Genomic DNA, 17073 nt, shown 5'->3' with positions numbered 1-17073 from the left:
TGCAAAATTAACATGAATTATATGCTAAAAAAACAATAACAAATTACTATTTCTCTCTCAAATGAATTCTCCCAAATTTTGCATACCACGGTACCCCTAAAACTAAAATTCGAGTTGGCTACTATGAACCCTAAACCCTTAATTCGCATTTCCAATCGAGTAGCCTAAAGGGGAAATCTCATACGTTACATGATACAAAAAATCAACAGAAGCAAACTAACTCGAGTTAGGGATGGCGATGCATAGGGATGAGAAGACGACGAAAGAAGAAGAAAACGAAAGGGGAAGAAGTGAGAGGAATGAAATCAATAGAGAGAGAGGGAGAGATAATATAGTAGCAGGTACTCGTCATAGGAAAGTGGAAACAAAATCCTGCATGATTTGACAAATCCCTTACAGTGAAAGAGTAGGTGTGCAGGTAGTGCAGGTTTGGAGAGGGGGGTCATGAGACACAATTGCCCTTCAAGCCATTTGAGCATTTTTGTCCGAAAAATGACTAAAAATACATGGTTTGTGATTGTATGTTTTGTTAGACCCTTGTGGTGCTATTTTTTTTGTTAGTGATCATCGGTGTAATATCCTTAAAAGTTAGGGACGTTTCATGCAGTTTAGTCTTATTTCTAATAATGAAAGTAACAATGCACAAAGTTATATTTAAGTCGAAATGTCGAAATTCAAATAGCGGCGGCAAATTTTCCTCTTGAGACATCAGCCCCAAAAGCCCGAGCCCGTATAGCTGCCAACTTTAATCGGGCCCGGCCCAGCCAATAATCTCTAAAGACGACCGCAAAACTGCCTAGTGCCTAGAAGTCGAATTCATCAACTCACTTCAAATCCGATCCCAGATTCTTCGCGTAAGATCTCTTCTCCGCGCTCTAATCCATATATTTTTTCGTCTGTAATTTCTCAAAGATTAATTAATTTTAGCTTGCTGAAGAAGCTCATTCGATTTCAAAATGCTGAAGGCGATTATTGCACCGTCTATGCTATCATCGGACTTAGCAAATCTGGCGTGGGAGGTGGGATGGATGATTGAATGCGGCGTGGATTGGCTGCATATGGATATTATGGTAAGTACTTCCTTTTTCTCTATTTCGTGTGTATTGGTCGGTTGTTTTTTTGGCTATTGAACTGAATTATTTGAGAAATTGTGCTGAACTAACTATTAGGCGCGATATTATTGAACTGAAATTGAGTTCGAACAGTTCGAGTTATTATTCAATTGAATGAATTTCAGTAGTTACATCTCTTCAGATTTGTGTAATGAGCTCGAGTTTATTCTGGTTTGTTAACTTGATGTAACGACCACCTCATCAAATAGTTACACTTGGAAGAGCATTGTACTGTTTTGATAATTCTCTAACTAGTCGAACATATTGATCAAAATTTTGAAATGATCGACTGATGATTGTTGTGAATATCGTGGCATTTACACATGAAAATGTCCAACCTGATTTACACATGAATAAGTAACATAAATCAGTACTCATTGCTAATTTATTGCATATAAAAGCGAGATAACTATCATACTATTGATATTGTGATTGTTGTTTCACATATTTTTGTGAATCTCGTGCTTGTTTCTGAGGTGCATGTGATCTATTATAATTTCTGCTGTTGACTTAGTTGTATAGATCAACGTATGTCGTGAATTTGGCATGTGCTAACTGATATACAGTTTGTTGCAGGACGGGTAGGTTTTTACTTGTTACTCGGTTGGCGAATCAATAATCTGACTATCTCACATTCTGATGAAGATGACCATATACCAAACTTGCAAAAAATTCAAGATTATACTAAGTCTTTATCTCAATGAAATTTGACTATTGGGTTATTTGCATTGACATCGGGTCATCTTTCAGTCATTTTGCTCCAAACCTCACATTTGGGGCTCCAGTGATAGAGAGCCTGAGAAAGCACACACCGTAAAGACTTCTTCCCTTCCTCAAATACTATCTCAAAATATGTCTTCTTCGCATTCTGACGCGCTTTTTTTGACAATCATTTTGGAAATTCCTACTTTGCAGGGCATATTTAGATTGCCACTTGATGGTAACAAATCCTATGGATTATGTTGAGCCGTTGGCAAAAGCAGGTGCTTTTGGTTTTACGTTTCCTATAGAAGTCTCTAAAGGTGGATTTTTCGCTCTCTGAATTTTCTCCGTTTCGCATGCTCTGGTTGTTCATTGTCTAGAAGAATAGAGCCTTACACAATTAGATGGTAACAAATTTACTTGTAACTGGGAACCTCTACATTATGAGCTGATTCTGCCTGAGGTTGATAGTAATGGATAAAAAAATTGTTCCGTTTTGGCAGGTAACTGGCAAGAACTCGTGCACAAGATCAAATCGAAGGGTATGAAACCTGGCGTTTCCTTGATGCCAGGAACCCAGTTTAAGAGGTGTTCCCACTTGTATGTTATTCTCAATATAGTTTCTTAAAATGAGTTAATGAGTGAGATTTTTGTCTCTAATTTGGTTTTCCATGTGAGCAGCTCGAGAGCGAAAATCCTGTGGAGATGGTTCTCGTTATGACCGTTGAACCTAGATTTGGTGGGCAGAAGTTTATGCCAGAAATGTTGGATAAGGTAGCGAACCATTATTCTCCACTCCAACATTTTATTTTTCGTTGACCATTTCTTCTTTTTCACATACACAATAATCTACCAAATTTCAGGTGTTTGTTGCTGATGAAGTATCCATCACTTGACATAGAGGTGATTGTCTATTAATAAACAAATTTTAGGTTTCTTACCATTTGTGTTAATATTCTTCATAATAATAGTAGTATTATATTGTTTCAGTAATATTTTTTACTATAGTTTTAACAGCCAATGAGTGCTAGGATCGTCAGCATTTACCTTAGAACAAAAGTTGTAGAAATAAATAAGTAACCGATTAGTATTTATACTCTCAAATAAAAATCATTAGTCACATGAGTTATGCTCGCTAATAGTATAAAAGACAAAAAAACATTTGAATTTGACTATGATTATAGGACTGTATCCAGTGCGATTGAGTCATCTGCATCTAACCACTTGATCAACGATGAAAATTTGCTTGTCCATAGGTTGATGGTGGTTTAGGGCCTTCGACAATCGATGCAGCTGCTTCTGCTGGAGCAAACTGTATTGTTGCAGGAAGCTCCATATTTGCATCCCCAATCCTGCTTATGTTATATCCCTGCTGTCCAAGACTGTAGTTGGCTACTTTAAGGTTAGGGTACGATGATGACGGCATATAATACGGTTGCTTTGAAGTGTATTACGGTCTAATTTGGGATGTAATAAATTGAATCTAACTGGTTTTTAGGTGGATCTAGCTCCTAGAGCTTTTGGGACAACTTGAAAATTTATAACATAGCTGTGCTAAACAACATACATGGGTCTATGCAAAATCGGCCCGATCTGCTTAACGATTTAATGCCTCTTCTCCCAAATATTAACACGGAAATGGAATAGTGGGGTTTCCAAGTAACCCCGGAAAAGCAGCTTTTCTACTCACCACCATCATGGCTATTAGAATTCTGCTGCACAGCGCTTGGTTAGTTGCGCATGGCTTATCTTAAGAGGCTGACTTTTATTTCAGTGAATGGGTCCGTAGTTAAGCCTACCACTATATAATTGATCTTGTGTATACTGTCATAGTTGTGACAGAATAGAGCAATTGTGTAATCGAGGCAAATAGAAATGTAAAGAAACACGGATTTACGTGGTTCACCAAATTGGCTACATCCACGGGCAGGAAACAGAGAACAGATACTATTCAGAGTGTTTTTAGAATATGGCTATAGATTTCAGATCGGATCTCAGATCACAGAATTGTGTGTCCTACACCTATATAAATAGGCACACATGAGATCATATCCTAATTAGGAAACATAATCCTAACCTAATTAGGAAATAGATTCAAGGCATACTAACGGTCATATCTCTGTATTAGTCAATCACACATTCTGTTGTGAATAACACAATCATATATATGAGACAACCTCATCTGAGCATGATGGATAAAGTATTTTATGGTCTCAAGCAATCATCACACTCTTGGTTCATTATTGGAGTACTATATTGTCCTTCTTAGAGCATCCACATCCATGCTCTTGCCAAAGAGCATGGATGTGGGCCCGGACCCACTTTTATTACTTTTTTACTCCTGCTCTTCCCCAAGAGCACAACAGAATGTCGTGGTGTTGAGCGGCGACGAGGATGTGGTGGTGTTGAGCAAGTGAATTTAAGATATTATTGTTATCTTTGAACCTTGAGTGTCGTTGTGTCTTCACACATGACGTCACTCTTTCTCTTGGTCGTTTCCGCTGTGACGTTTCGTTTAATTATGTTTTATTTGGACCGACAACTTTAATTGTTAGGATAATGGATACTTTGAATTTCTTGTTGGGTAATATCAAACGCATGGTTATTTATTGGGATATTTATTGTTGGTCCAACTTGTGTTGAAACCCTAATTCTTTTCGTCTATTTATTAAATTCTTTTAATCACGATCCCCCGTATTTATTAACCCTAAAGGGCGGTCGTGACAGTTTGGTATCAAAGCCTCAGTTTCTTTCCGCTCTGGACCCAAGAGTCCTTTTGAGTCAAAATATGTTCTTGTATTAATTGACTAAGGTATAAACATCGAAGGCTCAACACCACAACTCGTCACGCCCAACCGCGAAGAAAGAGGTAAAAGTATTTTGGTGACTATGGGATTATTGAATGTCGAAAGTTACAAAAAAAATCAATCCGATGGTTTTGAAATTATACTTACTTTTTTTTTGAAATGTGGAATGATATATAAGATTGCTCTTATTTGATTGTGAAACATAATATGATGACTATTGTCAAGCATGAGAAATTGTATCTTTGTGAAAAGTATGCGAAAGTTGTTGAACTTCCGTGATCGTTTGGGTAATTTTTTTTATCCCATATATGGTGGAATTTACATGGTCTTGGGAGTTGTGGAACGTCGGGTATGACACATGTCGATTTTGATGGGTACAAAGATAAAAAAAAGAAAAGAAATACAATGCCTATGACGATGAACTTCTTGCGTGTAACCATATGTACCTATTGAGTACGTAATAAATAATCTCACGACGAAAATAAACGTGGAAGTACTAAATACGAGGCAAGTAGCCTATGGGAAACAGAAGTCGACGTACTGTGATACGATGGGATACAAAATCAAACAAAATGAGCGAACCTTTTACTTGAGAGCAAAAGTTTATTCTTGGAGTGATACAACCATCATACCCTATCTTATATACACATCCATATGCATCTACTTATTACTCTCAGCATCATTTTGAGCCATATACCTTCCTTATTCTTTCCTATCTTTGAGCTGATGTTGAGGTTTCTTTCTATGTAGATGGCCGGATCGTACTGTGCTCAAATGCGTAATCGTTACGCCAAAAATAGGAACCTCCCCGTTGAGAAGTACCGAGAATATGAATGGGATGGAGAGGTCGATCTCATGAGTTACGTCGCCAAATTTTGGGATCTGTGGATGGATGCCTATGCGTTCGGGGGAGCCACCCACCATGCTGGAATTGCAAAGCTTATTCACACCCTACCGCCATCTTGGAGCCAGTGGGTGGCTCAGGCGGCAGAATCGTTCATATGGTATAGTCCGCCCGAGTACACACCGCGAGGGGACTTGCCCGGCCTTCTAGAAATACTACTTCCGGCCTTAGTGAGGGCAACCGATGGACCGCCACGTTCCCCACCTCCGCAGATCTTTCCGCCAGATCAAGCTCTCATAAGGAAGTATCGATACGATAGTGAGCCACACGTCTCACGCGTGCCCAGAAGAACAAGGCTAGGGATGCACACTTCAGCCCCTTTAAGAATAGAAAAGGGAAGTCGAGAAGATAATCACGACAGTTCCTTCACTAGTACGCGCTGAAGAAGAAGACGAGGATGAAGAGGAGGAACCCTTCAAGGAAGAAGGGAACCCGAATATGGAGACTGATGGTGAGACCGAGGAGGAGGAGGAGGAGGGGGAGGAAGGAGAAATTTAGGAACAATAGTCATGGGATAGATTGTTTCGTTTCTCTCTTGTTTTGATACCATATTGTTTTGCTAGACTATTACTCATTTTATTTCCACATTTTGGCTTCCCCTTCTTTGGTTATGATTGATACTAAGACCTCTTGGAGGCAACGTTTTATTATGGAAACTTCTACTTTTGCTACCTTGTTGGGCCATTATCTTTTGATATTCTATTGTGCAATTGTCCTTGATATCTTATTGTGTAACCGTCCTTGGTTATTTTGTTGTCCAAACGTCTTTTGTTGTTCCATTGTGCGAACATCTTTTGCTAATCCATGGTACAATTGTTTCTCTTTATTCTATTGTGCAAATGTCTTTTGCAATCCTGTTGAGCGAATATCTTTTGCTACACCATGATACAATGGTCCTATTCTATCCATGACACAATTATCTTTTGTCTTGTTGTGCAATTGTCCCTTGATCCATACTTGTGAAATATTATATGACCTTTCCAACTATACAACATAACTATTGATAGATTTGAATAAGTGCGATAATAACCCGTTTGATTGGTAATGAATCAGAATACCGCCAAGACGTAAAGTAAGGAATGGGAACCGGGCGCCTACACCTCAGACGACGGTAGACCGAGAAATCGTGAAGTTGTTCCTGAAACAAAAACCACCTGTCTTCGATGGAATGGGGGAGCCGGAAAAGGCTGAAAGTTGGATACGCGCTTTGGAGCGTATTTTCACGATTCTGATGTGCAACGATGCAGAACGAATGGCTTGTGTGACCTACCAATTAACTGGGTCAGCTGACTTCTGGTGGGATACCAAGATGAAGACCACACCACGAGATCAAGTGGGTAGAATAACTTGGGAGAATTTCAAGGAGGCAATATATAACAAGTACGTGCCAAAGAGCTACCGAAAGGCGAAAGCGGCTGAGTTCTATAACTTAACCCAAGGGCGCATGTCAGTGACAGAATATGATCGCACACTCTGCGATATGACCCAGTATGCACCTGAACAAGTTGATACTGATGAGAAACTGGCCGAGAAGTTCCGTGAGGGTCTAAGACATGAGATAAAGATGGCGTTAGCTAGTCGTGGGAGACTTACATATGCAGAAGCGTTGGGCATTGCGTTAGATGTTGAGGCAGCTATGCCCAAGGAGAGAGTGACGGAGAACGCTACACTGGCCTTACCCCCACCACATCATTCCCGGGAGAAGAGGAAGTGTGATGGGAATAGGACCCACTATGAAAACAAGAGGTACCAGCCCACCCAAAACCGACCACAGTATGGAGGCAGACAGAATTTCTCTAGCCAGAGAGGTGACTTCCGACCCAGACCACCACAATGTAATGTGTGCTCCAAGTACCATTTCGGAGAATGCAGAATACAGAACACCACCAAGTGCTTCAACTGTGGTGGAAATGGCCACTTCTCTAGAGAGTGTCCGAGCAAGAACGCGGGGATGGGTTCAAGACAGAACAACCAAGGGTTCCGTCCGCAGTCGTGGGCACCACCAGCACCACCAAGGACGAATCATGATCAACCTCCGCGACAACAACAACCTCACCGTCCAAGACTTCCCTCCCAGGCTAGATCATATGCGTTGAGTTTTAGACAACCCAAAACTGAACAAGGGAGTTACGAGAATGGGCGAACTTCTCGATACACCTATTGTTGTGTTGTTTGATACGGGCGCATCACATTCTTTCATATCAGAACTATGTGTGGACACATTAAGTTTGCCAGTTACTAAATCTGAACATAAGATGATGGTGACCTCACCAGTGGGAGGGGTAATAGAGATTTCTCAAATATGCTCGAACGTAGAAATTGTTATGGGAGAACTTAGGCTAGTAGCGCACAACTTACAAGTTATGGCCATGAAGGATGTCGATGTAATCTTGGAATGGATTGGTTGACGGCGAATTATGCTACGATTCGATGTAAGGAGAGACAAATATCATTACGAGCCCCTGGAAAGGAACCAATCGTGTATCATGGAATCCCGATGAACAGAAAAACGTCCATCATCTCCGCACTCCAAGCCACAACGATGTTGAGAAAAGGGCGTCCTGCCTATCTAGTCTATCTACAAGGAGATGAGAAGAAAGAAAGGAAAGTGGATGATGTTGCTGTGGTACAAGAATTTCCAGACGTCTTTCCTGAAGCGTTGTCTGGTCCACCGCCAGATCGACAATTGGAGTTTACAATCGACCAAGAGCCAGGGTCGGCACCGGTGTCCAAGGCCCCATACCGAATGGCGCCTAAAGAGTTGGAAGAACTCAAGATACAACTACAGGAGCTTATGGACTTGGGTTTCATTCGACCCAGTGTTTCACCGTGGGGCGTGCCTGTGCTTTTTGTGAAGAAGAAGGATGGATCGATGAGAATGTGTATCGATTATAGAGAGTTGAACAAGATGACTCTCAAGAACAAATATCCACTGCCGAGAATAGATGACTTATTCGATCAACTTCGAGGAGCTGGTGTGTTCTCAAAGATGGACTTAAGGTCCGGACACCATCAGTTGAGAGTCCGATGAGAAGACATACCAAAGACTGCTTTTCGCACGAGATATGGTCACTATGAGTTTGTGGTAATGCCGTTTGGATTGACAAATGCACCTGCGGTATTCATGGATTTGATGAATCGAGTGTTCCATCCATATTTGGATAAATTCGTTTTGGTGTTCATAGATGATGTACTTGTCTACTCGAAGGATGAGAAGGAACATGAGGAACACCTGCGAATCACATTGGAGACATTGAGGAGTGAGAAACTGTATGCCAAATTCAGCAAGTGCGAGTTTTGGCTTAAGGAAGTGAACTTCCTTGGTCACGTTGTGTCAGCAGAGGGAATCCGAGTGGACCCTGCCAAGGTGGAGGCGGTACAACAATGGAAAGCACCCTCAACACCAAACGAGATTCGAAGTTTCCTAGGTTTGGCAGGATACTACCGAAGGTTTATAGAGGGATTCTCCAAGATAGCGAGACCCATGACCCAACAACTCAAGAAGGGGGTAAAAGTCAAATGGACCCCAGAGTGTGAGGCAAGTTTCCAGCTATTGAAGGAAAAGCTAACCAGTGCACCGATTCTAGCTGTGCCAGAGCCTGGAGTGAACTACGTGGTATACACTGACGCTTCAAAGGTGGGACTTGGATGTGTATTGATGCAAAACAACAAAGTGATTGCTTACGCTTCACGACAATTGAGGCCACACGAGTTGAACTATCCAACCCACGACTTGGAGCTAGCAGCGGTAGTGCACGCCTTAAAGATTTGGAGACATCATCTCTACGGAGTCCGATGTGAGATCTTCACGGATCACAAAAGTCTGAAGTATTTCTTCGAGCAGAAAGATCTGAACATGCGGCAACGAAGATGGCTCGAGTTGGTAAAGGACTACGATTGTGGCATCAATTATCACCCCGGCAAAACAAATGTAGTGGCAGATGCATTGAGCCGGAAGGACCATTCCCAACTGGCCACTTTTCTCACCAAAGAGGAAAGCCTGATTCGCGAGTTCAACAAGATGCGTTTGGAAGTGGTGAGAGCACCTGAAACAGTGGATGCACGAATCGCCACTCTATCTGTTGAACCTGATCTAAGGTCGAGGATTATTGAAGCACAACGGATGGATGCGAAATTGGAGGAAATTCGTATAGAAGTGCGAACTGGCGAATCTGGGAATTTTAGTAAAGAAGGTGACAATGCCCTTACTTTCGAAGGAAGATTATGCATGCCGGATAACGAGGGGCTCAAAAACGAGGTTATGAGTGAAGCCCATGAGACTCCTTACACCGCTCACCCAGGAAGTACGAAAATGTATCAAGATCTGAAGAAATCCTTTGGTGGAATGGTATGAAGAGGGATATAGCGTCATTCGTCGAGAGATGTTTAGTCTGCCAGCAAGTGAAGATTCTACATCAACGACCGTATGGGAAGTTACAACCACTGGAAATTCCTGAGTGGAAATGGGAGCACATAGCCATGGATTTCGTGACAGGTTTGCCAAGGACTCTGAGAGGGAACACTGCCATCTGGGTAATTATAGATCGACTTACCAAAAGTGCGCATTTCATACCGATTCTCATAAGCTATGGGTCCAACAAACTGGCTCAAATCTACATAAGGGAGATAGTTCGATTGCATGGAGTCCCAGTGACTTTCACGTCCGACCGTGACCCGAAATTCACCTCAAGATTTTGGGTAAGTCTACAGAAGGAGCTTGGAACCAAATTAAATTTCAGTACAGCATTTCACCCGCAAACCGATGGACAGTCTGAAAGAACAATCCAAACTCTCGAGGATATGTTGAGAGCCATGGTACTCGACCGAGGAGGAAGTTGGGAGGCAGCACTACCACTGATCGAGTTCGCCTACAACAACAGTTTTCAGGCAACGATAAACATGGCACCGTACGAGGCATTATACGGAAGAAAGTGTAGATCGCCGCTCTACTGGGATGAAGTTGGCGAGAGAAGAATACTCGGACCTGATGCAGTCGAAGAGATGGTGGGAATCGTTCGACAAATTCGTGAGAGGATAAAAGAAGCTCAAGACAGACAGAAATCATACGCGGATGTCCGACGAACCGACTTACAATTCCAAGCTGGCGATAAAGTTTTCTTGAAGGTATCTCCGTCAAAAGGGATAACACGATTTGGCGTCAAGGGCAAATTGAAGCCGCGATTTATTGGACCTTACGAAATTCTTGAAGGAGTGGGTCTCGTTGCATACCGATTGGCGCTGCCACCAAGCCTTGGAAATGTGCATAATGTTTTCCATGTGTCGCAGTTACGGAAATACGTGTTCGACCCAAAACACGTGATCCATTTCGAAGAAGTCGCGTTGAACCCAGACTTGAGCTACGAGGAGAGACCCCAATCTATTCTGGACCGAAAGATCCAGAATGTGAGAAATAAACCTGTTGCTTGTGTGAAAGTACTTTGGGAAAATCATGGTCATGAAGAAGCCACGTGGGAGAATGAAGATAAAATGAGGGAATTGTACCCGGAACTCTTTGCTTGAGGGTAACAAATTTCGGGACGAAATTTCTGTTAAGGGTGGTAGGATGTAACGCCCCACTTTTCGAACCCTAAAGTACTTGTATTAATGCTTTTATTTTGCGAAGTCCGTAGATTAATTGTTGGTGAATTAATTGTTGCTGGACTAGAGATTTGTGAAATAAATGACTGCGCGAATTTAATTAATTCCTGTCCGTGAATAATATCTATTGGACTCAATCCGTGTTGGATCCAATAAATTAAATAAATATTATAAAAATCCAGTCCGTGATAAATAAATTGCGGACTGCACAATTTAATATAAAATACAATGGGCTGTGAATTAAACTAAACTAATTAAAATAAAATATCTTTAATTCAGATTGTAATTAAATATTCTACGCAGATTTTTCCTCCTCTGTGATGTAGATTTTCCTCCTCCGTGAACTGCAAATAAATACCAAATAAATTCAAATTAATTCAAAGAAGAAAAAAAAGGGAATTTCGAATTCTTCCTCCCCTCACACACGTCAAAACCGTTCTCCCCTCTCTCCCCACTCCCTTAAATCTCTCCCACATCCAAACCACTCATCCCTCTAATTTAATCACCCAACCAATTCATTCTGTCTATTCTACACGTCCTCTACAGCAAGAAAACCAAGCCTTCTTCTTCACAACTCCAATTCAAGGTAAACTCTGCATAATTTTTCTCTCTATTCATACATGCTCTGAAATCAACTCATTCACTCTTCTCTACAGTAAACCAGAACTAAAATTGGGAAAAGATTTATCATCTACTCTTTCAAAATCCGTCTGCAAATTGAAGGTATACACCTCTCCCATCCAAATTTCCAATTTCATATTCTGCATTCATATATTTTACACCCTACTGTTGCCACAATCTGTGATATATCTCCTAATCGAGTGAATCGAAGCAAACTAAACTAAAGAAACAAATTTTACTTCACGAAATCAAATAAAGAACTTACCTTTGGGGAGGAAATCGGGGCGGAATCGGGGGCTGATTGGAGGCAGCACCTCCCGGCAGCGACGGCGGCGTCGGGTGCAGCGGCTGGAGACGGCTCACGGTGATGGAGTAGCGGCGCGGTCGGCAGCAGCAGCTCCTCCCAGCGACGGCTGCACGACCACCGGCGGCGGCACTCCCCGGCTGGCTGGATCGAACGACGACAGCAGCGGCGGGTGACTGCGCAGCAGCGGAGACGACAGAGCAGCGGCGACGCGATTCTGACAGCAGCGGCGACGCGATTCCGATAGCAGCGGCGACGCGATTCCGACAGCAGCGGCGGCCGGCGAATGGTGAATCGGAGAGGCGACGACGATGGGGAATTTGTCTGCAATTTGGGCGAGAGAGAAGAAAAGAGAAGAAGAGGGAGAGAGAGTGTGTGACAGACGTGGAGTGGGAGTAGTTTTTCAAAACATTGGGCTTTTGTTCTTTATTAGAATTTGGGCCTTTTAATTTGTGGGATTTAATTTAAGTTTGGGCTTGTGTCTTTTTAAGGAAAGAAATTGGGCCTCAACAATATAAATTGGATGTTTGGGCTCTCATTTAATTGTTTGGGCTTGAAAATTTTAATTGGAGACATAAAGTGGGGGAAATAATTAAGTTTTGGGACTTTTAAATAAAACTTTGGGCTGATAATTAATAGTGATGAATTATTTAATTAATTCCGGAATATTTCAACGAGTGAATAATTATATCCTAAGTCCGAAATAAATATAGTTCGAGGGGAAAATGCTTGCGATAATTTAATTATTTTTTTTAATTTTGGGAATTATATTTCGATATCGTTGAGAAAAATACGAGGAGCTAACGGAGGAATTCGGGGTGTAAGCGACCGCCGAATAATCGAAAACCGAGATAAATAACTTCGCTTAGGATGCATGCATTTTTACTTATTTAATTTGAAAGTATGTTGATTTATGTGTTATTTTAATTCTAAAGGTGATATCTCGCAAGGGAATCGTGAACGCAAAGGAAAGAAAATAGTTTCGGATTAAGAAATCGAGGTGGGCTTCCTTTTTAAATAAGGACAAAAGTCCTAAATGTTTTATTTATGAGAATGAAAATGTGTTTATCATGCCGTGTTTTGCTTTAACGTGCCTATCTGATGTGGCTCTGGCCAATATTGTTTAAATTGAATTCGGGTCCTCGTAGGGCCGCAAACCATACTTGGATTAGGGTACACCTATGGTAGACTGTGTGCTAGCGTACGGGCTGGCCGGTCTAGTGGCTTGGTATGTGGCCACATTCCAAGTCATGTATGAGCAGATATGGCTAACGTCTACGGGAAAATGACTGATCAGTCGATGTTTAAAATGTAAATGATTTTGAGTGCCTCGGGCATTTCTAAAGCTAAACCCCGATGGTTACTTGTGAATGGCATGATAAATTACTGTTTGTTGAAAATGTTTTCGGCATGAGCCACTGAGTATTTTTTTAATACTCAGCCCTGCATGTGTTTTCCCTATGTGCAGGTTGAGCGGCGACGAGGATGTGGTGGTGTTGAGCAAGTGAATTTAAGATATTATTGTTGTCTTTGAACCTTGAGTGTCGTTGTGTATTCACACATGACATCACTCTTTCTCTTGGTCGTTTCCGCTGTGACGTTTCGTTTAATTATGTTTTATTTGGGCCGACAACTTTAATTGTTAGGATAATGGATACTTTGAATTTCTTGTTGGGTAATATCAAACTCATGGTTATTTATTGGGATATTTATTGTTGGTCCAACTTGTGTTGAAACCCTAATTCTTTGCGTCTATTTATTAAATTCTTTTAATCACGATCGCCCGTATTTATTAACCCTAAAGGGCGGTCGTGACGTCCTCCTCGAAGTGGAGCGCATCCGTCTATACAAGAACGGTTATCTATTCGTGCAGGGACACGCGACTCTAGCGCCCACACCCAACTTCAAGAGGATCTAATTGAACACATTTGGGCAAACTTTGGGGGATGAAATTATTAAATTGTGTACTTTTATTATTTAGGGAATTATTAAATTATGTTTTTTACGAATTTTATGTTGTAAGTTTTTTTATGTAATGAAATGTGTTTGTTTTAATTGAATTGGGTTGGAAATAAAAATAAAAAATGAAATTGAATGAATAGTAATTTAAGGAACGGTTAAGGAACGGATAAGAAACGGAGGGTTGCAGGTTCCGTTCCTTAGTTAAGGAATGGAGTAAAAAAGTACAGTGGGGCCCGCAAATAGTAGTTTAAGGAACTGTTAAGGAACGGTATAAGAACAGCGTTGTGGATGGTCTTATTGAACTGAAATTGAGTTCGAACAGTTCGAGTTATTATTCAATTGAATGAATTTCAGTAGTTACATATCTTCAGATTTGTGTAATGAGCTCGAGTTTATTCTGGTTTGTTAACTTGATGTAACGACCACCTCATCAAATAGTTACACTTGGAAGAGCATTGTACCGTTTTGATAATTCTCTAACTAGTCGAACATATTGATCAAAATTTTGAAATGATCGACTGATGATTGTTGTGAATATCGTGGCATTTACACATGAAAATGTCCGACCTGATTTACACATGAATAAGTAACATAAATCAGTACTCATTTCTAATTTATTGCATACAAAAGCGAGATAACTATCATACTATTGACATTGTGATTGTTGTTTCACATATTTTTGTGAATCTCGTGCTTGTTTCTGAGGTGCATGTGATCTATTATAATTTCTGCTGCTGACTTAGTTGTAGATATCAACGTATGTCGTGAATTTGGCACGTGATAACTGATATATGGTTTGTTGCAGGATGGGTAGGTTTTTACTTGTTACTCAATTGGCGAATCATCAATCTGACTATCTCACATTCTGCTGACGATGACCATACACCAAACTTGAAATTCAAGATTATACTAAGTCTTTATCTCAATGAAATTTGACTATTGGGTTATTTGCATTGACATCGGGTCATCTTTCAGTCATTTTGCTCCAAACCTCACATTTGGGGCTCCAGTGATAGAGAGCCTGAGAAAGCACACACCGTAAAGACTTCTTCCCTTCCTCAAATACTATCTCAAAATATGTCTTCTTCGCATTCTGACGCGCTTTTTTTGACAATCATTTTGGAAATTCCTACTTTGCAGGGCATATTTAGATTGCCACTTGATGGTAACAAATCCTATGGATTATGTTGAGCCGTTGGCAAAAGCAGGTGCTTTTGGTTTTACGTTTCCTATAGAAGTCTCTAAAGGTGGATTTTTCGCTCTCTGAATTTTCTCCGTTTCGCATGCTCTGGTTGTTCATTGTCTAGAAGAATAGAGCCTTACACAATTAGATGGTAACAAATTTACTTGTAACTGGGAACCTCTACATTATGAGCGGATTCTGCCTGAGGTTGATAGTAATGGATAAAAAAATTGTTCCGTTTTGGCAGGTAACTGGCAAGAACTCGTGCACAAGATCAAATCGAAGGGTATGAAACCTGGCGTTTCCTTGATGCCAGGAACCCAGTTTAAGAGGTGTTCCCACTTGTATGTTATTCTCAATATAGTTTCTTAAAATGAGTTAATGAGTGAGATTTTTGTCTCTAATTTGGTTTTCCATGTGAGCAGCTCGAGAGCGAAAATCCTGTGGAGATGGTTCTCGTTATGACCGTTGAACCTAGATTTGGTGGGCAGAAGTTTATGCCAGAAATGTTGGATAAGGTAGCGAACCATTATTCTCCACTCCAACATTTTATTTTTCGTTGACCATTTCTTCTTTTTCACATACACAATAATCTACCAAATTTCAGGTGTTTGTTGCGGATGAAGTATCCATCACTTGACATAGAGGTGATTGTCTATTACTAAACAAATTTTAGGTTTCTTACCATTTGTGTTAATATTCTTCATAATAATAGTAGTATTATATTGTTTCAGTAATATTTTTTACTATAGTTTTAACAGCCAATGAGTGCTAGGATCGTCAGCATTTACCTTAGAACAAAAGTTGTAGAAATAAATAAGTAACCGATTAGTATTTATACTCTCAAATAAAAATCATTAGTCACATGAGTTATGCTCGCTAATAGTATAAAAGACAAAAAAACATTTGAATTTGACTATGATTATAGGACTGTATCCAGTGCGATTGAGTCATCTGCATCTAACCACTTGATCAACGATGAAAATTTGCTTGTCCATAGGTTGATGGTGGTTTAGGGCCTTCGACAATCGATGCAGCTGCTTCTGCTGGAGCAAACTGTATTGTTGCAGGAAGCTCCATATTTGCATCCCCAATCCTGCTTATGTTATATCCCTGCTGTCCAAGACTGTAGTTGGCTACTTTAAGGTTAGGGTACGATGATGACGGCATATAATACGGTTGCTTTGAAGTGTATTACGGTCTAATTTGGGATGTAATAAATTGAATCTAACTGGTTTTTAGGTGGATCTAGCTCCTAGAGCTTTTGGGACAACTTGAAAATTTATAACATAGCTGTGCTAAACAACATACATGGGTCTATGCAAAATCGGCCCGATCTGCTTAACGATTTAATGCCTCTTCTCCCAAATATTAACACGGAAATGGAATAGTGGGGTTTCCAAGTAACCCCGGAAAAGCAGCTTTTCTACTCACCACCATCATGGCTATTAGAATTCTGCTGCACAGCGCTTGGTTAGTTGCGCATGGCTTATCTTAAGAGGCTGACTTTTATTTCAGTGAATGGGTCCGTAGTTAAGCCTACCACTATTTAATTGATCTTGTGTATACTGTCATGGTTGTGACAGAATAGAGCAATTGTGTAATCGAGGCAAATAGAAATGTAAAGAAACACGGATTTATGTGGTTCACCAAATTGGCTACATCCACGGGCAGGAAACGGAGAACAGATACTATTCAGAGTGTTTTTAGATTATGGCTATAGATTTCAGATCGGATCTCAGATCACAGAATTGTGTGTCCTACACCTATATAAATAGGCACACATGAGATCATATCCTAATTAGGAAACATAATCCTAACCTAATTAAGAAATAGATTCAAGGCATACTAACGGTCATATCTCTGTATTAGTCAATCAC

At 40.6% G+C, this 17073-nt stretch overlaps 2 pseudogenes; both read left to right on the top strand.

Moving 5' to 3' along the window:
• The first annotated feature begins 817 nt into the window (after window positions 1-817).
• On the top strand, window positions 818-3378 carry LOC121763962 (annotated as a pseudogene).
• Window positions 1770-16481, top strand: LOC121763963 (annotated as a pseudogene).
• The last annotated feature ends 592 nt before the right edge of the window (window positions 16482-17073 follow it).

Source organism: Salvia splendens, chromosome 14 (genome assembly GCF_004379255.2).
Source record: "Salvia splendens isolate huo1 chromosome 14, SspV2, whole genome shotgun sequence".
Lineage (NCBI taxonomy): Eukaryota > Viridiplantae > Streptophyta > Magnoliopsida > Lamiales > Lamiaceae > Salvia > Salvia splendens.
This window is presented reverse-complemented; position numbering and strand designations above follow the sequence as displayed.